A 16904-nucleotide genomic window follows, 5' to 3' on the forward strand; every position below is an offset into this window, starting at 1 on the left:
TCGACTGCATTTAAAACAGAAACCGAATATTTTTCACGAAGGCAAAAAAGTGCATATTTTTTACAGTGACGTTATAACATCATCCTTTGATAATAGCATTTCAAATAATTCACAATTTCTCTTACTTTACGAGACAAAAAAAAGTATGAAAATTACTCTATAAATGCCGATCTTTCAACAGCATCTTCCTTAGTTGAAACTCATTGCATAATACAATGGTAAATACCATTTCAAGGCTCACTTCTTTATTAAGTAGTGTCCTGTTTGCTAAAGAAGTGCTTTTAACCTCTGAATAAGATTTGATGCGCACTTTCAAATTACTCTAGCTAGAGATCTAGGGCAGTGATATTACCATTTTTTTAACTTGGTAGCAAGAAATGAAATACGAGTCATGTATCCACATCAAAGCAATGCAGTTTATTAAATAAGTAAGGAACAATATTTATTTATTGCTTCTTGCTTATTTTATAAATGCAGTCCTTCGGCATAAACATAAAGAATGAATACTGCTCGTAATTTAAACGATAAAGTCTTCTCAAATATAATTCGAAATAAAGCCTACTAGATTTCTGGTAATGGGTTAAATCAAATATCGAGTCACTTTAAACAGCGAAAGATGTAGACTTATTCAAATCTTAATTTTTGAAATAACTTCATGAAATCATTTTAGTATATGAAAAAAGCGTCATGATGAAGTCATAATCCTCAGTTGAAACTTCCAACTGATAACCGCCTTTTAAAATCAGTGAAATAATCGGACATATCTGACCTTTCTTTGCTAATGCCTTCTTGTAAATTGTGATCGAACCTTCCGATACTTGAACTGTAGCACGAAATATTAAATCATGTCTACTTTCTTTATTTCTTATATTTTATTACAATTAAAAAGATGACCGCTTCACTGTTGTATTATAATCTAAGCAATTATAAAGGCTGCAATTCTGAGGTCCTATGCACTGGGATATATTATCGCATTTTCTTAAACCGTCAATAGAAGGATTTGCTTTTAATGCCGTACAAACAAACAGAAACCTCTGAGATTTTAATCTTATCTTATTGCTAGCTCATTATCGGCCTTCACTGGGTAGTTATCGTATTATCAGCGAATGTAAAAAAGCAGTTCCTTAGTTAGACAGACAACATATAAGAAATAAAAGTGGTATTGTTTTTTTTATGGCGGACTATAAAACTTAGATTCTGTATTTCAGATTTTCGGGTAGGTAAACTAAAGGCGTTAAAACTATTTGGTGTCCGGATACTTCGAAAATAATTATATACTTCTAATTATGATAACTCTTGGCTGCCCTACCCCGTGAACACTTAAGCACATTACAGGTCCACTCTTCCCTTTGCGCACATTGGGGAGGTTCACCCGTCGCAGAAGGCCATTACCCAGCAAACCGGGGAATGACCCCCCGGCTACGGATCCAACCGCTCAGAACATGGCAGACCCCCGAAGCCGGCCAATAAGTGACCGTTCCCGGAGCCTTCAGAACCACCAAGTTCATAAATTTTATACCCCCGTGGCCGAGACTGCCTAGGTACAGATCCTAGCCAGTAGCTTCGCAGAGTTCTCTACGTCGACCCCCGGGGGATGAACTTCTAATTATGATAATAGTTATAATGTATTTCTCCCGCCTTCCTAGCGTGCCTTCGTGGTGTAGTAGTTCTGCACGCTGGGACCGGTATTCCAGAGGTCCGCGGTTCGATTCCCGGCGAAGACTTTTTTCACCTTTCCTGCTTCCAAAAATTACTTAATGTCTCTAAAGTGGCGTCCGAACTAAAAGGGTGTTGGATGATGATTCTCCTCAGCTAGGAGTTGGCGATTGGGTCCCCTAAAAACCCTAGTCGCCCATTAAAAGGGGGAATATATAAGGTATTTCTCCCGACTTCGTGGTGTAGTGGTCCTGCACGCTGGGCCGGTATTATTATAGAAGTCCGTAATTCGATTCCCGGCGAAGGCGATTGCTAATTTTTCATCTCTCCGGCTTCTAAAAAATCCTAATGTCTCTACATAGTAATAATAATCTTCTAAAGCATGCTAAATGCTGCTGCATTCCCCAAAACCAGGCTTCAACATTTGCAAACAAACTTGGAAGAATGACGGGCCAAGTAAAATTAAGTGCAACAAGTAAAAGGTTAAGATTTTTTACACGTAGATTGCAGACAAAATTAAAATATCCATTTTCTTTTTAAGGCATGCAACTGACACTCATTGGTAACTTAATGATTGGTATTATATGCTTCGATCTATAGGAACTTCACATCATTTGATTCTTGTACACTGTACCTTTTGCTTCATCTGAGCCTCGCACGGATGTAAATGTGAAACAGATGTGGCAATTGTCACATTTGTTTCGATGGCTTATTAAAAAATTACCGATGTTTGAAGTACAGTTATATGTGCTCAGTTTTTTGCACTTAGCTAAAACTGGAAGTACAAAAATACTTCGTTCAGTTTTCTAGACTTCTAGTTTTCCCAGCATGAAAAAAATGTTTGATAACCTATATTCTAATCTAACTCTTTACCTATCGGATATGCACAACTTGGTATTACAGCAAGCATTACATACTAACCAAAATGGACATAACATCTGTTGGTTTTCCAAATAGAAACATGAAATTCATATCCTTATTTTTCTGTAACTGTAAGAGTAAATATATTCTCATTAGTATAAAAGTATGCTTAACATTTTGAACATAGCAACGAAGAGAGTGGAAGCAGAAGAAATATTAAACAATGATGTAGCCCAAAATATACTAACTCAAGGAAAAAATTTAACAAGTGATGTGATTTTCTGTTAAGGAAGCATAAAGCTGACAACGATTGCTTTCTTTAAAAGAGTTTTAAAACCTAAGCGTATTTGTAATGTACCTTTCTAAGCGTATTAGTTACAAAAAATCGAGATCCTAAAGCTTTCAGATATGTTCAATGGATTTAAAATCGGAAGAATCTGCAAAACGAGTATTGCTGAATAAAAATAGCACAGTATCATCTATTAAGAGAAATCCATCTCTTATGACCTAGTGGTAGAATAATTAAAACTGTGCAGTAGTAATTGAGCTTAACTTCGAAAGAGCTGTATGAGCATTTTAATGGTTTTTCTTATGCGTAAAGTGAATACGAGCGAATTACACCGAGGCATCCCTCCCCTTAGAAAATAGCTTTCGCATACTGCGCCATGACTAATCAAACAAAATTCCCTTACAACTTTTCAAAAATGTTGCGTACTTATGGCGAGTGATTCAGGTTCTCATACTTTAAGTCTTTGAGCGTTTAAAGGAACACCATGATGGACATCGAAGTCTTCGAGGCCATACAACATTATTCCATACCCAATCACGAATACAACACTTTAAAATTTATGTCTTTCTAAGATTTTGATGGAAATATTTCTTATGTTGGACCCTTTTCAGATAAGTATAGATCTAGTTTCTCTTAAAGCAAAATCGAAATTCATCCGTTCAGAAGATTTGAATTTCAGTGCAAAGCATGCCAATTTGGATGCTGCTTACGCTGTTTGAAACGCGCACCCTTTGTGTTTGAAATGAGAGGAACGTAAACCATGGTTTAGTTTCATAGATGGTTCTTTTTTCAAGTTTAGTACACGCAGTAAATCTCATACGTGTCCCTGTAAAATACAACAAGCCTACAACTATTTGTTTTTCCCACACCTTTTTCTGCCTTCTGTCAACGTTCCGTTATTATAAGCAATAAGATTTCTCTCTTGTCTCTCTAAACTCTTCTTATATTCAAGAAAGGATATACCTAGCGATGTGTGTAATTCTGATGACGCTAGTTAAAATTTTTCTAGTAGACTTTGCCTGAAATCTGTCGAGCAGCCGCCCAAACGAAATAATGGTTAGGGGACCCTGACTGCGATACCGAAGGGCCCGGGTTCGAATCCCGGAGAAGGCATGGCTGTAAAATTGTATGTCCCTTCATAGGAAGTAACGATTACCACCAATTATGTGCCTCCACAATAAAATGGCCACCACTTCTGACCTTAGTAGTAGTGGCCAGTGCCGTTATAGGCAAGTGCCCGCCATTGGGAAAAAAAATCTGTCGGGCTCAAAAGCATCTCCAAAGGTTGGTGATAAGATACGAGACCTTCAGATTCCATCCCGTGGGATTCTTTTGGTCATGAAATGAAGCACAGAAAGATAGTTTCCAGACCTTTTGTTTTTTTGTTTAAATTAGGTACTCTAACCCAGTAATTTTTCAGGCAGGCAGTTTTCATTTTAAATATAGTCTGTGTGCTTTGCCTAAATTAATTAATCTCATCCATACGTATTTCAAGGCATTTAACAGTAAACTACCGAAGATCAACTTACACTTATTTTTACCGAGGGGGAAAATTCCTCCTTTTGACGGATCTATACTTATAGCATGAAACTCTGAATAGATAAAGTATTTTACACTCGGTGATTTAGTCAAAATTTTATGCAAAACTGATCCTTTCCTTGATTCTTTCCTTGATTTTCCTTTGACTCTCTCCATCGCTTAAATAAGCTGTTATTAGCAATTAATCAAGGAAGGAGTAAAGTACCAGAAAATGACTTCTTCTGAATTAAAAAAAGGATAATCACCTAACCCTCTGAGCGTTATGAGCGGCTTTATCCGGTCATCAGAAGTTTTGCTACTTGGCATATATTAGCTTATAATTTAAGATATTTTGCTTTCTTACTTTCTTTAATAATGTAAATCATCTTAATGAATGTACGTTTATGAAAATACAGACTAAAATAAGTAATTTAGAAACTCACATAATAAATGCTGTTTAATTACCGGTTTTCCTGACGGATCTAAAATCTTGCGTCGCTCAGAGGGTGACTTTGAGGGGGTTTACGATTTATCAAAAACTGTATTTTGTGCAAAAGCGTATGGGAATTTTTTTATTTTGATTTGCTTAATGCTTTTTTTGCGCGAATGAAATAATGCGAAATCCATTAGAATGTAGACCTTACATTGGTATCCTTTGCCAGACACAGCTTAAGAATTCGTATTTTAAAGGCCTTCCTTCAGTTAGCGGCAGATGAGGCTGAACTGCTCTTGAAAATGTCAACTTATCACTCACTCACTTTCTTTGAGATCTGAAGCTACTAGGCTTGCTTATCTATGACCTTTCACACTTCTTCGGTAATTTACTGATGCGAGTCCTTCTTCCCCCCCCCCCTTTGAGTAAGGAAGTGACATTTCGTGTTTCATCGTCGTTTATTCAGAAGTGTTTTGGTGGAGCTGTGAGTTGCCCTTAAAAATGTTTTTTGAAATATTCTGGTTTAAAAATTCAATATGCCTGTATCTAAGTAAATAGATTTAATATTCTGAAATTGCAGCATATGTGCTGATAATTAGTATCCTACCCGAAGGCAGTTAACGTCATTGCTGTGTCATGATTCAAATATTAAACTCCATATTCATGCTCCTATTGGATTTTAACTGCATGGAAAAGATGTAATACATTTTTTTAACCTCTTCCAAATTACTTTGTTAATGTATTTAATGACGTAAATGAATTTAAATTTCTCAATCTTTTATTTTATAATGGTAGTTGTATCGCAATATTGTATTTTTTTTTTTTTTTTCAGTTGCTTTTATAAAGAGCAGCTAATTTCATGGTATTTATCGCACCATTTATTTTTTCCCAGTTTCAAGAATAGTAACTGCTTTCAGATCTTGAACTCGGAAATTAGATTTTATTCACTTTTACTCAACGTTTCAATTTACTGAAACAGAAGAATAGTTATTTGTTTCTTTCTTGATAATTAATCATTATGGCTGATGTCAATATAAAATCTTCTTTCTGAAAAAGTGTATTTCCTTAGAAAGTAATATCTAAATAAATTAAATGTTCATCATAAAGACGATGATAATTTCATATCAATTTTTAATCTCATATTGGTGGGCAAGTAAAGCCACTTTTGCACACAGTCGAATATTGCAGTTGGAATTCATCCCATAACTTCCACTATGAGGATGCCTAACTGGCATTATAAAAAATGGCTTAAACAAACTCTGTAATAATGCTTTGTGAAAAGTATTTTCGTGATAATAATAATGCAGTATAATAATAATAATACATTGTAATTAATACAATTAATAATGCAGTGTAATAATAATAATAATAATACATTGTAATTAATACAAATAATAATACAGTGTTACCTGTATACAACATTGTATTATTATTATTGTCTCATCCATATTTTTGTGAACTGAATTTCAATCTAAGAGGTACCTTGTGCCTGACAGAAATTAAAATAAATTTTTAAATAATAATGTTAAGAATCTAAAAGATATTTGCTCTTCAATTAAGCGCTATAAATAAGTATATCGTTTTGTGTAATTTAAAATATAAGTATATCGTTCTGTGAAATTCGATATATTTCTTTATAGTGTTTAATTAAGCTACGGAATTATATTATAACAATTAATAGCACATTACTGTCATCATATATATATATATAGCCACATATCAATATACAATCATGCAAATTTAATCACCTAAAAGTGTTATTTTTAAGAATTTCAGTTATAGAAACATTCGGTGCTATATTTTGCGAAAAGGAAATATTGTAATTGTTCTGAAGTGCAGTCTGTAGATTTTCTATCTATAAAATAATTCGATTCTATAGTACAAGGTATAAAATTATCTTACCTGTTTGTTGTTTTCAAATACGAGAATGTCATACTTAAGGATAGGAAGCCGTTTCCCAGGAAGATAAGGCGCCGATCTTCAGGAAATTCTTTTAGCTTGTTAGGCTTTTTGGTGCGAGGAACCTGAAAAAATGAATTGGCTTTCCGCCGGGGTTTCAAGCCGTGGATCTTTCACTTATAGTACAAAAGCGCACGCGGAGGGTATGTGATAAATCTTTATATTCTTCTTCATTTCAAGGGAGATGGGAAGAGGCATGACAGCCAGTCAGGCAATTTAAGTGGCATAAATAATATACGCCATTCGACAAGAATTTTAAATCTGTGCACGATGAAATCATAAAAAAGTGCATTTGAATATTTATTGTTTCTCTACAACGGAATATTTAGATCATGACTGTTAAAAAGCTGAATTTTGTACTTCTAATTTAAAGATAAGATTAATTTATCTTACGCGAAGGATTTCCCAAAATCAATGGTTTGAATTTTCCAACCTAAGAATATAATAGTTAAAAAAAATAGCCTGAATATTATAAGGCAAGAATAAAGCTCTAAACGTTAATTTACAGAATATACGTTAACACTGTTTATTACAAGATCCTAATCAGTTACTTTATTGCGTTCAGTCTCACTCTGATTTCGCATACATGAAAATCCAGAAGAATTTAGTTCAATATCTAAAACATATTCAGTACTCCATTTTCTTCAGCCCTCGAGAAGAAATAAATTAGCTGACGCGAAGAAGCTATTAGAAGAATACAAGCAGGGTGAATTCATTGTAATTAAGAACTGCGTGATAAGGGCGCGTTAATTGTTACTCAAAATTGTGTGATATAATTTGCTGTGGAGCGAAATATTTCGTTAATTACTTTCTCCCACGCCTTCGCTATCAATCTTAGCTTGGTAGATGTCTTTATAGGGCAAATGTTACCTTCTGATTTATTGCAATTGTTATTTGATAGTCAGATGTCGAAGAATTCAGGGGATCATACCCAAATCAAGCTAAATTGTAGTGTTATAACTTTGCTCAAACTAAGCATTAGATTTATAATATGACCTTTAATATTTGCTTGTTATATTGAATTTAAGTTACAGGCAATTTACTAAAGTACTTAGAAAGTAATTTAAATTAAGTCGGATGATACAAACTTTCTCAAATACTTTATTTCCCTTACAAATATTTGTGGAATTTTAATTCTCATATTTGAATTTCTTTAATGTAATTCATATACATATAAAGCTAGCTTGAAATCGAATCGATACTTTTTATGTCCCAAGGAAAATGGAACTAGAAGTCGGTAAATTATTGTCAATACTGCGCAACTTAATGTAGCTTCGAAACTCACACACCATGTTGTTTATCGGTTTCTAACAAAAATATATTATAGGCCATGCAGAATGACCAGTGTAGTTCTTAAAAATACATTGAAACACATTGTGTTTCCAGTAACACAAAACAAAGGCAGCTAGTATATTGCTTAATAACATGTTTGATACTACCCAGTGCCAACAAATTATGTACCGCCTAAACTAAGTACTCTGTATAATAGTTTAAGGTCATTTATAAATACCAGGAAAATAAATCATAGTTCATAGTCCGTGCAATGAAAAAGGTCTCATAATCGGACAGGGAAATAATAATCCCATAGTATATAATTAATACTTCCATTTTGCAACATGAATAAAGCACATTTAACTTGTAGGGCTTCACTATGTAATTAACTTCTTAATCCGTAATTAGACTGGCGGGTAATTTATCCCTCTTTCTGTGAAATAACAACTGAGTCAGAAAAAGGTTATTTTCATTTATAAAGGTTATACCATATTTTTATTTAAAATTTTAAATTGAACACATGCATGGCTTGGGCTTATAATCTAAATCTCTGCAGCTTGCGGGATGTCAGTTAAAAGAAATGTGAACTTAAAATACGAAGTAATTAGGAGCTGGAGATCACAATGCAAAAAGCTCACTTGAATTTACTAAATGGGCAGTTGACTTCCGCTTGCAAAATGGCTAACGCCGGATAACTTAAGTCGCAGAGCTGGGCCAGAGAAGAGTATTACTGTCAGAGCCGTTGTCCAAAAGCTTTTTGCCTAAACTTTCAAGAACTCTGTCTTAAATATATGTATCTCATTTACGTCCTGGTGGGAGCTAACGAGAAGAAATGACAGCACTGTTTAAAATAAGCTAATTAATTATTTAACTTAAATACCTTACAAATCCCTTAAGATAATTGATAAAAATAAGATAATTGATTATTTAACTTAAACACCTTACAAATTCTTTAAACATTTTCATGTGTGGAATTGCTATACTCACACGGCAGTTCCTGCTTCTTGGTCCAAACAACAACAGTGGTGAATTTCGCAGACCTAAAAGTAGAGACGCTAAGATTAATTGTTTCTCGCCACAATTACCCCAGCATCTCTACCTCCACATCTGCGGAAGTAACAGCATTCGATGTCTTGATTTCCTTATGCCTCTCTGGAAAAGTAGTAGCAGGGAATTTGGCAGTAATACCTTTTTACTTGTCAAATTTAGCGTTGGCTGCGATATGGAAATCAAAAATTCCCCGCAGTGGGGCACGGATATGAATCCTTATTTTACAAAATTAATACTTCTATTATATAACAATAAAGAATAACAAATTTTTAGAGTATAAGAACAAGAACGTATTTCCTTTTTTCCAATAAAACTCATCTTTGCGCCCTTCCATTTCGTCACTGTCATCGCGATTTAGATTTCCTTTATTCAAACAGCAACAGATGTAAATTTCCTAAACATACAGGTTCCCTGCACAAGAAAAAAAAAGTGGGACCTTGGTAGTTCTTCTAGATCTCCCATTTCTACTAGATCGGTTGACGTAATTTAACTAGCGTTTTTCATGTGTGGAAAGCGCGATTTAGGATGTATATAATATTTATATCTAGGATTGTCCTAACATAGCCATTTTGACACAAAATCGATCTTTTTCTGAAATGGCATACCAATTTTTTCCATATTTCGATTCTGCTACTAAAATTATGCCTAAATATTAAATTTTGTATAATTTGGGGAGAAATTTACCGAGAAATTCAAAAAAATTATCTTTTCGCACTTTTTCAGTTTGCATCAAGAATACTTCACTTGGCAAAATTCTTAATTTATGATAATCTATTTTCCTTACCATTTTATCGTGCACGAGCAGAAAAAAGGTACATCTTTCATTCTTTCGAATAATTTTAACAAAGTGCGTAAACCGCTATTTTGGGTTATTATAACTAATGCCAAATTTCAGAAAGCGCCAATATATAAATTCACGTATATCTTGAGAAAGTTTGAATAAAAAATTCTATTTCTTGCAGGCATTTCTAGAAATACATTTACTTTAAGATAATGGTAAAAATTTTATTGTTTATTATTCAATTTTTTTCTGAAAAATATATAAAAATTACCAAAAAAAATAAAAATTTTAAAAACAAATCAGAAGTAGCTGCGAATTTTATTTGGATTGAAATTTAGTTTCGAACTCTGAAAGAACGAATCAAGTAAGTTTAATTTAAAAAAGGTGAGTTACGTACAAAATTCAATTCACATTGAGAAACTAAAATTGAAAGAGCAAATTTTTTTAAAATCTTCTCGTGCGATTTTTAAAATACTTGACACTTTGGCATAATTTGAATCCTAAAATCGAGATATGGGAAGAAATAGGTATGTCATTTCAGAAAAAGTCTGATTTTTGTGTCAGAATTGATGTATTTAAATCAAATATATAGCCTAGGCGTGCGTGCGTGTGCGTGTGTGTGTGTGGGTTGTGCAAGGTATACAGGTGCTAATGTTGCAATTTCTCGTAACAATTACCCCAACATATCTACTATCAGATCTATGGAAGTAGCAAAATTCAAGATTTCGTCTTACCTTCTGCCTCTGGAAAAGTAGCAGCAATTTATTCGGCAGTAACATCTCCTTTCCTTTTTATTTCAGCGATGGCTGCGGTACTGGGCTCAAAAAGTGCCTATAGTCCGACAAGAAGATAAAACTCCCATAAATATACAGTTAATGATTCCATTGCATAACATGATAAACATACATTTCATAAAAGAATTTCCAGTCCTAAAGAATCCAAAATATAGGGACAGAAACTTACTTAAATGTTTTCTTCTCGAATACATGTTTACTGCCCTCAGTTTCCTTATTTAAGTGTCGATATCGGTTTTCTTCAGTTAAACAGCAACAATGATGAATTTGTAACTAATGTAATGTAACTTGTCCGATTGGATTGTCTTGCTCCTTTTGGTACTTCTCTTCTTCCCCTTATCTCCGTTTTTCTCATCTGATATTTTCTCCACGTCCGGGTTTATTTATGTCAAGTGCCCTTGGGCTTTAATTCTGGAACCGGCAATATTGCTCCTCGCAATAGCTCGGTCAATTATAGAGTCTAAGTCTGAAGAATCATTGTCACACCTCAAGTCACACTTGAGGTCACACCTCAAGTCACACTTGAGGTTCGAATCCCGCGAACGGGCTGGCTGCATGGGTGTTTTCGTGGTTTTCCCCATGTGTAACGTGTATACGAGCCAGTTTCCCTTAGAAAGTCCTCCACGAAGGCATCCCTCCCCTTAGGCAGATAGCCCTAGTGTGCTTTGCCGTAATTAAATACACGCCACCATTCTTTCACTTATTTCTGTGTGTGATGGGAAAGGCTGCGGATCTAAGCGACTTTGATAGAGGGCAGATTGTGATGGCTCGAAGGCTCAGAGCAAGTATTTCCGAAACCGCACGACTCGTGGGTTGTTCGCGATCTACAGTTGTTAGTACATATGAAAAGTGGATGAATGACGATGAAACCAGCTGTAGACGACATGGTGTTGGACGTCCACACGCTATTAAAGAAAAGGTCGTCGGAGACTCTCTCGCATGGTGAAGCAAAACCAGAGCCAGACAGTGGCTCAGCTGAGAGCCGAATACAGTGCAGGGCCAAGTAGAAAACTATCGCAGCACACTGTTCAGCGGACACTGTTGGATATAGGGCTACGCAGCAAATGTCCCACTCGTGTGCCTTTGCTGACCAAGCGTCATCGCCAACTGCGCCTGCGCTGGGCGCAGAAATATCGCGACTGGTCCATGGATCAGTGAGAGTAAGGATACGCCGTCTTCCAGGCGAACAGTTGCTCCCTTAATGCACAGTAGGTCAAACACAGGCCGGTGGTGGCGGTGTTATGCTCTGGGGGACGTTCTCTTGGGCGTCTCTGGGACCCGTGGTTGTAGTAGAGCAGACCATGAATGCTACAGGGTATCTGAACATCATTGCGGTCCAGTTGCACCCTTACATGGCCTCTGTTTTCCCAGCTGGAAATTGAATGTTCCAACAAGACAACGCCCCGTGTCACAAGGCTACATTTGTGTTGGAGGGGTTCCAGGAACATGATGCTGATTTCCAGTTAATGTCCTGGCCGCCTAACTCACCGGATCTCAATCCTATAGAACACATTTGAGATGTCATGGGACGGCAGCTCAGAGGTCAAAGAGCACCAATTCGCAATATCTCGGATTTGCGTGACCGTTGCTACAACATCTGGTACAATCTGTCTCCGGCCATCTATCAAGAACTTGTGGCATCCATGCTAAGGCGGGTTGAAGCTGTGTTGCGCGCCAAAGGTGGCCCAACTCGTTATTGACAAGTGGTCATAATGTTTTGGCTCTTGAGTGTATTTCTTTAAGAACTAGTCGCCTGAATTAGTTATCATACAATTACCCCAACATCTCTACTATCGGATCTATGGAAGTAGCAACATTCAAGATTTCGTCTTACCTTCTGCCTCTCTGGAAAAGTAGCAGCAATGAATTCGGCAGTAACATCTCCTTCCTTTTTTATTTCAGCGATGGTTGCGGTACTGGGCTCAAAAAGTGCCTATAGTCCGACAAGAAGATGAAACTCCCATAAATATACAATTAATGATTCCATTGCATAACATGATAAAAATACATGTCATAAAAGAATTTCCAGTCCTAAAGAATCCAAAATATAGGGACAGAAACTTACTTCAATGTTTTCTTCTCGAATACATGTTAACTGCCCTCAGTTTCCTTATTTAAGTGTCGATATCGGTTTTCTTCAGTTAAACAGCAACAATGATGAATTTCGCAGACATAAAGGTAGAGATGGTAGGATTGAATAGTTTCTGTCTACAATTACCCTAACATCTCTACCTCCAGATCTGCGGAAAGAACATTATTCAATGTTTTGACTTCGTTGTGCCTGTCTGCAAAGATACCAGCAGTGAAATACAATTGTAACAACTTCTCCCTTTTACATTACAGATCTTTTTATCATTAAATATGACATTCTTCACGGTTACGCCACATAAAATTCATTTCAACAACAAAATCACAAAGTATTTAAAGACAACATCTCTTTAGAGTTTACGATGCAGGGTGAGAAGTTCTTATACATATTTTTATATTCGCCATATTATTTCTTTAAGAACTAGTCGCCTGAATTAGTTATCATACAATTACCCCAACATCTCTACTATCGGATCTATGGAAGTAGCAACATTCAAGATTTCGCCTTACCTCTGCCTCTGAAAAAGTAGCAGCAATGAATTCGGCAGTAACATCTCCTTCCTTTTTCATTTCAGCGATGGCTGCGGTACTGGGCTCAAAAAGTGCCTATAGTCCGACAAGAAGATGAAACTCCCATAAATATACAATTAATGATTCCATTGCATAACATGATAAAAATACATTTCATAAAAGAATTTTCAGTCCTAAAGAATCCAAAATATAGGGACAGAAACTTACTTCAATGTTTTCTTCTCGAATACATGTTAACTGCCCTCAGTTTCCTTATTTCAGTGTCGATATCGGTTTTCTTCAGTTAAAAAGCAACAATGATGAATTTCGCAGACATAAAGGTAGAGATGGTAGGATTGAATAGTTTCTGTCTACTATTACCCTAACATCTCTACCTCCAGATCTGCGGAAAAACAATATTCAATGTTTTGACTTCGTTGTGTCTGTCTGCAAAGATACCAGCAGTGAAATACGGTTGTAACAACTTCCTTTTACATTACAGATCTTTTTATTATTAAATATGACATTCTTCACGCTTACGCCACATAGAATTTATTTCAACAACAAAATCACAAAGTATTTAACGACAACATATCTTTAGAGTTTACGATGCAGGGTGAGAAGTTCCTATACATATTTTTATACTCGCCATATTATTTCTTTAAGAACTAGTCGCCTGAATTAGTTATCATAAAGAAATAGTGAGTAAAGATTTCAATGAGTCCAGTTTGTGTCATTTCATAAAAACGTTGTATATTTCTAATTAGACATTTCATGATTTTTAATACGACTGTATTTAAATCAATCACATTAAAAAGCAGAAAAAGATGTTTTTAAGAAACGTGTTTATTGCTTTGAAATCTCTTAACTTAACGCGACTTATATCGCTTAGTTCGCTGGAAGGTTATGAGGTTGCTCAATAACCTTCCAGATTAAATTTAAAACAAGCTTTGACTTTACTGAATGAAAACACGCTGGCATGGGGAAGATAAAAGTGTTTTATCTCCGGCCACGGCAACATATTGTTTTCATAGAGCCGAGTTTGTTAATTAAAATTGAAAGTTGAGTGTCTTTTATTTTCTCTAATAGAAATACACTTGCTCGCTGGAGGTAAGACTGTTTTGTTTAGAACAATGTTTCCACTGCTCGCTTTCAGATAGCTGAGTTTGTTAATAAAAATTTCATTAAGTTTTAGTAAATATGAAGTGAAAAAGATAAAACAAATTCGAAATTCGCGTTTCCAGGTCCACATGCTCGGGTGGAGGATTGCGTTATTCAAATCTTCATGGCTCTAGGATTGGTCGTTTATACACAATGCGAGGAACGTGCATACTACATACCTGCAGACTTTTCATTATTTAAGTTTTTATTTTCTTTAAAAATAATACAGGACTATAATATTTGGTGGCAATAATTTGAAAATTGATATGTGGTTTATGGTGAACCGTCGCAAAATCCAATTTCGAGATTAATAGCCCCTTCTGAGCTTCAAAGGAGAAAAAATAAAGCAGTTATGTTTTAGATAACAACAATGGATGCCCCCCCCAACGGAACAGTGGTTAGTGGGGGCATTTTAAATATGGCTAGCCGAAAGTCTTCTCTTGTGGTTTGGTGGTAGGGGAAGAGGGGTGGGAGACCCTCGAATCACACCCCCCGAGATCTTCCTCATAATTGGAGGGTGGAACTAAGCAAAATCGTGCTGTCACTTATTTATGGTGTTCACAGCTTTTTCCGACACGAACTGGTACTCCTTACCATCTCGTGGGTTTGTTCTGATTCGATCGGCCAAGTGAGTAGTCACAACAATAATACTGTAAGAACATTATAGAAATACTAAAAATACTGTAAAAACATTATAGAAATACTAAAAATACTGTAAGAATCAAATTGATTTATCAAATCAAATTGTTTTATCAAATTGAATCAAATTGTTTTATCAGATTTATTGATAAAACTTCAAAGAAACAGACAATACAAAAGTAATAAAAATAAACATATTTGCAGAATATGGACAAAGTGGTAGTATATGCAAAGTCCTTATTCTGCTTTGACAGAATTTATAATCTTTAACTTTATCTTTGAAAAACTTAGAACAGTAAATTCATTGGATTAAGACTACTAAGCTGGATTATGAAAAATTGTGCGAGGTCTCTTGAATAGCTGTTCAACTGTGGGATCATAATTTGCTTATTTGGGAATATAAGAGTAATTTTATAATGTATTTCTCCCGCCTTCTTGGCATGCCTTCGTGGTGTGGTAGTCTGCACGCTGGGTGCGTATTCCAGAGGTCTGTGGTTCGATTCCCGGAGAAGGCGTTGCTCATGTTTCATCTCTCCTGCTTCCAAAATATCTAATGTATCTACAATTTAGAGTTCATCAATAAGATGATTTAAAAAATTTTTTGCTTAGCTCAGCTCGAAAGTGAAGTGCCTTATAGCATGAAAACATTTACAACATTTGTCTTCAAATTATTTACCCAAATTACAAAATATGGTATTTCCAATTATACCCACACACATAAAAAACTATATATATATATATATATATATATTTGTAATAATAAAATTCCATAATCAAGAATACACTTAAAATTCTAACTGTATGTTCTTTTCATTTTGAATGCCGACGTTCTCTATTTTGAAAGTACGTGGAATTAAATCTACAGCCCCTTAGTCAAGTTGTTTTTCCCGCCTTTTCTACAAGTACAGTTTTAGAATGTGCTGGAAATATTTAAAGCGAACTGGAATGGCTGACGTCATTTCTTGGAAGCTCCGCCTTTCCAGAGGCTATAAAAAGATTCGCAAAAGAATATCAGGGCTTTTCTTAAATGTCACGATGCAGTAAACTTCATACCAAAAGTTATTAGTAATTCTTTTTATTTACTCCGGATATCTGATTTTTGTAACTGCTATTTCTCCTGAATAATAATAAATGGATCCTGTTTTTCAAACTTATCGTCTGATTATTTAAACTACGACTAAAGCTGATACATCACATATATATATTTATAATCACTAGGGGAAAATGCAGCCCCTTTAAGAAAGTGTACTTTTTTTAAATAAAAGTAGTTTGAGATGTTTATGTCAGGTTATCAAATTAAAACAAACTAAAGGTACTTTATTTTTCACCTGTTCTCCTCCGTTTTATGAAGAGAGCACCTTTTCTTTTCTATTTGATTACTCAGCACCATTTGCATTTTTCTCTTTCTCAGTCATAAGACTACGGTTGTAGCTTCAATAGTTCCCAGTATAATGTAAATAAGCCTCACGAGAGGAAACACAAACTTCATTTTGCCGCCCAAACCATAACGCTGTATTCGATCCGCATAGTGTGTGTATGTATGTGATTATGGCAAAGCCTCGAGGGCTATCTGCCTAAAGGGATGGATGCCTTCGTGGATGACTTTCTAAGGGAAACTGGCTCGTATACACGTTACACATGAGGAAAACCACGAAAACGCCAATGCAGCCATCCCGTTCGCGGGATTCGAACCTCGGACCGAACTACCAGTGTTCATCGACTTTACCGCTCGGCCGCTGGTGGGCCGATCCACACAGAATCCACTCTTCATTCTCTCTACAGTTCACCTGCTTCCATAGAATCTAAGACGGGCTCAAAAGACAAGACTTCATTCTCGGGCTTGGTGGTGCTAGTTGCGGTTAGTGGCTGTTTAAAGTGCTGTTGGTGGTTAGT

At 35.6% G+C, this 16904-nt stretch overlaps 1 protein-coding gene across 4 annotated transcripts in view; it reads left to right on the forward strand.

Moving 5' to 3' along the window:
- The window catches only part of LOC118180501 (uncharacterized), a 524461-nt gene that overhangs the window by 62090 nt on the left and 445467 nt on the right, over window positions 1-16904 (forward strand). The window lies entirely within an intron of this gene.

The sequence above is a fragment of the Stegodyphus dumicola genome, chromosome X2 (assembly GCF_044657685.1).
Source record: "Stegodyphus dumicola isolate Sdum_Otavi_A_Nest chromosome X2, ASM4465768v1".
NCBI lineage: Eukaryota > Metazoa > Arthropoda > Arachnida > Araneae > Eresidae > Stegodyphus > Stegodyphus dumicola.